The sequence below is a fragment of the Grampus griseus genome (genome assembly GCF_964374135.1).
Source record: "Grampus griseus genome assembly, chromosome: 9".
NCBI classification, from domain to species: domain Eukaryota; kingdom Metazoa; phylum Chordata; class Mammalia; order Artiodactyla; family Delphinidae; genus Grampus; species Grampus griseus.
In genome coordinates this window covers 102,133,011-102,140,633 of record NC_139003.1, presented here as the reverse complement: position 1 = coordinate 102,140,633, position 7,623 = coordinate 102,133,011, and the positions used below count along the sequence as shown (strand labels likewise).

Here is a 7,623-nt window from a genome sequence, read left to right as displayed (position 1 = left end):
GCATGTGGGATCTTCCCAGACCGGGGCACGGATCCGTGTCCCCTGCATCGGCAGGCGGACTCTCAACCACTGTGCCAACAGGGAAGCCCTTTCCCATATATTTTTATGGCTTGATAGCTTACTTTTTTAGTGCTGAATATTATCCCATTCCCAGAATACACTAGAGTATATTTCCCATTCATCTAATGAAGGACACCTTGGTTTCATTCACATTTTGGCAATATTGAATAAAGATGTTAAAATATCCATATGCAGATTTTGTATGAACAAATTTTTTTATGTTTACTTATTTATTTTTCTTATTAGTCATCTGTTTTATACACATCAGTGTATACATGTCAATCCCAATCTCCCAATTCATCACACCACCATCCCCACCCGCCGCTGCCTTGCCCCCTTGGTGTCTATACGTTTGTTCTCTACATCTGTGTCTCAATTTCTGCCCTGCAAACCAGTTCATCTGTAACATTTTTCTAGGTTCCACATATATGCGTTAATATATGATATTTGTTTTTCTCTTTCTGACTTATTTCACTCTGTATGAAAGTCTCTAGATGCATCCACGTCTCTACAAATGACTCAATTTCATTCCTTTCTTTAGCTGAGTAATATTCCATTGTATATATGTACCATATCATCTTTATCCATTCGTCTGTTGATGGGCATTTAGGTTGATTCCATGATCTGGCTATTGTAAACAGTGCTGCAATGAACATTGGGGTGCATGTGTCTTTTTGAATTATGGTTTTCTCTGGGTATATGCCCAGTAGTGGGATTGCTGGGTCATATGATAATTCTATTTTTAGTTCTTTAAGGAATCTCCATACTGTCCTTCATAGTGGCTGTATCAATTTACATTCCCACCAACAGTGCAAGAGGGTTCCCTTTTCTCCACACCCTCTCCAGCATTTGTTGTTTGTAGATTTTCTGACAATGCCTTTTCTAACTGGTGTGAGGTAATACCTCATTGTAGTTTTGATGTGCATTCCTCTAATAATTAGTGATGTTGAGCAGTTTTTCATGTGCTTCTTGGCCATCTGTATGTCTTCTTTGAAGAAATGTCTATTTAGGTCTTCCACCCATTTTTGGATTTTAATATTGGATTTTAATTTTTAATTTTGGATTTTAATATCCACCTATCTTTTAATATTGAGCTGCATGAGCTGTTTATATATTTTGGAGATTAATCCTTTTTCTGATGATTCATTTGCAAATATTTTTTCCTGTTCTGAGGGTTGTCTTTTCGTCTTGTTTATGGTTTCCTTTGCTGTGCAAAAGCTTTGAAGTTTCATTAGGTCCCATTTGTTTATTTTTGTTTTTATTTCCATTACTCTAGGAGGTGGACCAAAAAATATCTTGCTGTTTTATGTTAAAGAGTGTTCTTCCTATGTTTTCCTCTAAGAGGTTTATAGTGCCCGGTCTTACATTTAGGTCTCTAAGCCATTTTGAGTTTATTTTTGTGTATGGTGTTAGGGAGTGTTCTAACTTCATTCTTTTACATGTAGCTGTCCAGTTTTCCCAGAAGCACTTATTGAAGAGACTGTCTTTTCTCCATTGTATATCCTTGCCTCGTTTGTCATAGAGTAGTTGACCATAGGTGTGTGGGTTTATCTCTGAGCTTTCTATCTTGTTCCATTGATCTATATTTCTGTTTTTGTACCAGTATCATATTGTCTTGATTACTGTAGCTTTGTAGTATAGTCTGAAGTCAGGGAGTCTTATTCCTCCCCCTCCATTTTTTTTCCCTCAAGACTGCTTTGGCTATTCGGGGTCTTTTATGTCTCCATACAAATTTTAAGACACTTTGTTCTAGTTCTGTAAAAAATGCCATTGGTAATTTGGTAGGGCTTGCATTGAATCTGTAGATTGCTTTGGGTAGTATACTCATTTTCACAATATTGATTCTTCCAATCCAAGAATATGGTATATCTCTCCATCTGTTGGTATCATCTTTATTTTCTTTCATCAGTGTCTTATAGTTTTCTGCATACAGGTATTTTGTTTCTTTTGGTAGGTTTATTCCTAGATATTTTATCCTTTTTGTTGCAATGGTAAATGAGAGAGTTTCCTTAATTTCTCTTTCAGATTTTTCATCATTAGTGTATAGGAATGCAAGAGATTTCTGTGCATTTATTTTGCATACTGTAACATTACCAAATTCATTGATTAGCTCTAGTAGTTTTCTGGTGGTATCTTTAGGATTATCTATTATGTATATTATCATGTCACCTGCAAACAGTGACAGTTCTACTTCTTCTTTTCCAATTTGTATTCCTTTTATTTCTTTTTCTTCTCTGATTGCCATGGCTAGGACTTCCAAAACTATGTTGAATAATAGTGGTGAGAGCGGACATCCTTGTTTTGTTCCTGATATTAGAGGAAATGTTTTCAGTTTTTCACCATTGAGGATGATGTTTCCTGTGGGTTTGTCATATATGGCCTTTATTATGTTGAAATAGGTTCCTTCTATGCCAACTTTCTGGAGAGTTTTTATCATAAATGGGTGTTGAATTTTGTCAGAATCTTTCTCTGCATCTATTGAGATTATCATACGGTTTTTCTTCTTCAATTTTTTAATATGGTGTATCACATTGATTGATTTGCATATATTGAAGAATCCTTTCATCTCTGGGATAAATCCCACTTGATCATGGTGTATGATCCTTTTAATGTGTTGTTGGCTTCTGTTTGCTAGTATTTTGTTGAGGATTTTTGCATCTATATTCATAAGTGATATTGGTCTGTAATTTTCTTTTTTTGTAGTATCTTTGTCTGTTTTGGTATCAGGGTGATGGTGGCCTCATAGAATGAGTTTGGGAGTTTCCTTCCTCTGAAAATTTTTTGGAAGAGATTGAGAAGGATGGGTGTTAGCTGCTTTCTAAATGTTTGATAGAATTCACCTGTGAAGACATCTGATCCTGGACTTTTGTTTGTTGGAAATTTATTTTTAAGGTTTCAATATTTTATTCAAGTTTTATTTTAAGTGATGTTAATTACAGCATTTGAAGGGTAGGAACTAACTCCACACAAAATGGAAGACTCTAAAATGTACCCATTAAACTGCTAAAAAATAAACTGAGTGGCAAGAATACAACAGAAGTTCAATTTAGATTCTGAGTGTTGTCACCATGTGATTACAGTCACAGAGACTCTTCCCAGCTTGTAGCTGTAGCTTTTAGAAGCTATTTCATACTCTGGTGCAAGGGCAAAAAGACACAACATGAGAAAAAACACAGTTAAGTCCTGAATTATTGGCTTCATCACATCCACCTTCTCCACCCCAAAATGGCACAAAAGAAACAGCTACCATGCCCAGCAGACTACTTTTGGTGTAAAAGAGGTGATGGATTGGGGTGGAAAAAGTCCCTGCCTAAAAAAGTCCCTTTCAGATGAGTTTGTATACACCATCAAACAGCCTCTCCTCAATCAGGGTAGGAAACCAAGGTTCAATTCTCAGGAAGTCACAATTTCATTCATTTACTCAATACGAATTTACAAATTGCAAAGTGCCTGCAAATTATCAACTTCCACTTGCAGCCATTTCTAGGTAAAAAAGAAACCTGACATCTCTAGAGGGGCCAGCAAGCTCCCCCTCAAGTCTACAGCTGAAAGCACATTTTTTGAAATTGGGTTTCTTCTGTACCACTGAAAGAGTAACACCCTAAAGCTGAATCATCTTTACCTGGAAATCTAACATGATATTTAGTGATACTCGCATCCTAGACAAACAACATTAAAAGGTACACTAAATTCTGAAGGTAGCTATGCTGCACAATGGTTTAAAATTAAACAATTGTACAGTATTCATTTATGCTTGAAACTCCAGTCCTAGACCAAGCTTGTGGCCACCAGTGTTGACATTCTTGCCATCCAGCAGAGCTGACAGTGTCAGTTTGATATCTGGCTTTAGGGTCTGAGTATATCCTAACCGTATCAGGCTGGAGTTGTTCACTTTAGCTGAGAAGCAGGCATCAGGGTCGATCTGGTACTTGGCTGCTATTCCAAAGTGAGTGTTACTGTTTCCTGCTGTCCAGGCCAGATTAACAGCCGTCTCCAACTTCTTATTCACCTTCTGATAAATGGAGCCACCAAACTCTGTCTCATCATTTACATTAGTGTAAGCTGGAACTCATCAGTCTTGTAGCCAACTGAAAAGTTGCTCTGGGTCACTCGAGAGTTTGTGGTCTCAAAATTCATCTGGTAGCCAGCCAGCCAGCCCTCATAACCCAGCACCAGAGCACCCCAGATGGAAGGCCTGGCAATGTTGAAATCCATGTTACAGCCCAGGTTGATATGTTCCCGCTTGTACCCTGTTTTGATTTTAGCATTTTTTTCCCCAGTGTTTGGTGAGAAGGATGAATCGAAGGTCAGCTTCAGGCCACGTGCAAGCTGATCTTCCACAGTAATCTCCGTGCCTAGTGTGTTGTCAGTGTTCCATTTCTCCGTAAACGTCAGACCATATTCGGTCCATCTGTACTTGGTTTCCAGACTGCCCGTCGCTTTGGTGGTTTCGGTGTTGGCTGAACCTGAGCTTGTAAATTCCAGTCCATTCTCAGATTTTGTTTTCAAATCAAGTTTTATTAAGCCAAACCCATAGCCCTTTGTAAAGACATCCCTGGCAGATTTGCCAAGATCAGCATACGTAGGAGGCACAGCCATCTTCTGCTCAGAAGTGGTGGCAGTGGGCTCCGTGGCATCTACCTGTTGGAAAATTTTTAATCACAGTTTCAATTTCATTACTTGTGATTGGTCTGTTCATATTTTCTATTTCTTCCTGATTCAATCTTGGAAGGTTATACCTTTCTAAGAATTTGTCCATTTCTTCCAGGTTGTCCATTTTATTGGCATAGAGTTGCTTGTAGGAGTCTCTTAGGATGCTTTGTATTTCTGCAGTGTCTGTTGTAACTTCTTCTTTTTCATTTCTAATTTTATTGATTTGAGTCCTCTCCCTCTTTTTCTTGATGAGTCTGGCTAACAGTTTATCAATTTTGTTTATCTTCTTGAGAACCAACTTTTAGTTTTATTGATCTTTGCTATTGTTTTCTTTGTTTCCATTTCATTTATTCCTTCTCTGATGTTTATGATTTCTTTCCTTCTGCTAACTTTGGGTTTTGTTTGTTCTTCTTTCTCTAGTTCCTTTAGGTGTAAGGTTAGATTGTTTGAGATTTTTCTTTTTTCTTGAGGTAGGCTTATTTTGCTATTAACTTCCCTCTTAAAACTGCTTTTGCTGCATCCCTTAGGTTTTTGGATCGTGGTGTTTTTGTTGTAATTTGTCTCTAGGTATTTTTTGATTTCCTCTTTGATTTCTTCAGTGAACTCTTGGTTATTTAGTAACATATTGTTTAGCCTCCATGTGTTTGTGTTTTTTTACATTTATTTCCCCTGTAATTGATTTCTAATCTCATAGCATTGTGGTCAGAAAAGATGCTTGATATGATTTCAATTTTCTTAAATTCACTGAGGCTTGATTTGTGACCCAAGATGTGATCTATCCTGGAGAATGTTCCATGTGCACTTGAGAAGAAAGTGTAATCTGCTGTTTTGGATGGAATGTTCTATAAATATCAATTTAATCTATCTGGTCTATTGTGTAATTTTGTGCTTGTGTTTCCTTATTAATTTTCTGTTTAGATGATCTGTCCATTGGTGTAAGTGAGGTGTTAAAGTCCTCCACTATTATTGTGTTACTGTCTATTTCCTCCTTTAGAGCTGTTAGCAGTTGCCTTATGTATTGAGGTGCTCCTATGTTGGGTGCATATATAGTTATAATTGTTATATCTTCTTCTTGGATTGATCCCTTCATCATTACATACTGTCCTTCCTTATCTCTTGTAACATTCTTTATTTTAAGGTCTATTTTATCTAATATGAGTATTGCTACTCCAGCTTTATTTTGATTTCCATTTGTATGTAATATCTTTTCCATCCCCTCACTTTCAGTCTGTATGTGTCCCTAGGTCTGAAGTGGGTCTCTTGTAGACAGCATATATATGCGTCTTGTTTTTGTATCCATTCAGCAAGACTTTGTCTTTTGCTTGAAGCATTTAATCCATTCACGTTTACGGTAATTATAGATATGTGTGTGTGTATTACCATTCTCTTAATTGTTTTGGGTTTTATTTTTAGGTTCTTTTCTCCTCTTGTGTTTCCCACTTGGAGAAGTTCCTTTAGCAGTTGTTGTAGAGCTGGTTTGGTGGTGCTGAATTCTCTTAGCTTTTACTTGTCTGTAAAGCTTTTGATTTCTCCATTCAATCTGAATGAGATCCTTACTGCATAGAGTAATCTTGGTTGTAGGTTCTTCCCTTTCATCACTTTAAGTATATCATGCCACTCGCTTCTGTCTTCTCAGCAGAGTTTCTGCTGAGAAATCAGTTGTTAACCTTATGGGAGTTCACTTGTATGTTATTTGTCATTTTTCCCTTGTTGCTTTCAATAATTTTTCTTTGCCTTTAATTTTTGCCAATTTGATTACTATGTGTCTCAGCGTGTTTCTCCTTGGGTTTATCTGTATGGGACTCTCCGTGCTTCCTGGACTTGGGTGGCTATTTCCTTTCCCATGTTAGGGAAGTTTTCTAGTATAATCTCTTCAAATATTTTCTCAGATCCTTTCTCTTTCTCTTCTCCTTCTGGGACCCCTATAATGTGAATGTTGTTGCATTTAATGTTGTCCCAGAGGTCTCTTATGGTGTCTTCATTTCTTTTCATTCTCTTTTCTTTATTCTGTTTCACAGCAGTGAATTCCACCATTCTGTCTTCCAGGTCACTTATCCGTTCTGCCTCAGTTATTCTGCTATTGATTTCTTCTAGTGCATTTTTCATTTCAGTTATTGTATTGTTAATCTGTGTTTGTTTGTTCTTTAGTTCTTCTAGGTCTTTGTTAAACATTTCTTGCATCTTCTCGATCTTTGCCTCCATTGTTTTTCCGAGGTCCTGGATCATCTTCACTATCATTCTTCTGAATTCTTTTTCTGGAAGATTGCCTATCTCCATTTCATTTAGTTGTTTTCTGGGGTTTTATCTTGTTCCTTCATCTGGTATATAGCCCTCTGCCTTTTCATCTTGTCTATCTTTCTGTGAATGTGTTTTTTGTTCCACAGGCTGCAGGTTTGTAGTTCTTCTTGTTTCTGCTGTCTGCCCTCTGGTGGATGAGGTTACCTAAGAGGCTGTGCAAGTTTCCTGATGGGAGGGACTGGTAGTGGGTAGAGCTGGCTGTTGCTCTGGTGGGCAGAGCTCAGTAAAACTTTAATCCACTTGTCTGCTGATGGGTGGGGCTTGTTTCCTCCCTGTTGGTTGTTTGGCCTGAGGTGACTCAACACTGGAGCCTACCCAGGCTCTTTGTTGGGGCTAATGATGGACTCTGGGAGGGCTCACACCAAGGAGTACTTCCCAGAACTTCTGTTGCCAGTGTCCTTGTCCCTTGGTGAGCCACAGCTGCCCCCTGCCTCTGCAGGAGACCCTCCAACACTAGCAGGTAGGTCTGGTTCAGTCTTCTATGGGGTCACTCCTCCTTCCCCTGGGTCCCGTTGCACACACTACTTTGTGTGTTCCCTCCAAGAGTGGAGTCTCTTTTTCCCCCAGTCCTGCTGAAGTCCTGCAATCAAATCCTGCTAGACTTCAAAGTCT

General features: G+C 38.2%; 1 pseudogene across 1 annotated transcript; it reads right to left on the bottom strand.

The window, feature by feature from the left end:
• Positions 1-3,793: 3,793 nt before the first annotated feature.
• On the bottom strand, positions 3,794-4,695 carry LOC309826998 (non-selective voltage-gated ion channel VDAC1-like; annotated as a pseudogene). Its single transcript has one exon. The product of its transcript is annotated as a non-selective voltage-gated ion channel VDAC1-like (transcript).
• Positions 4,696-7,623: the final 2,928 nt, after the last annotated feature.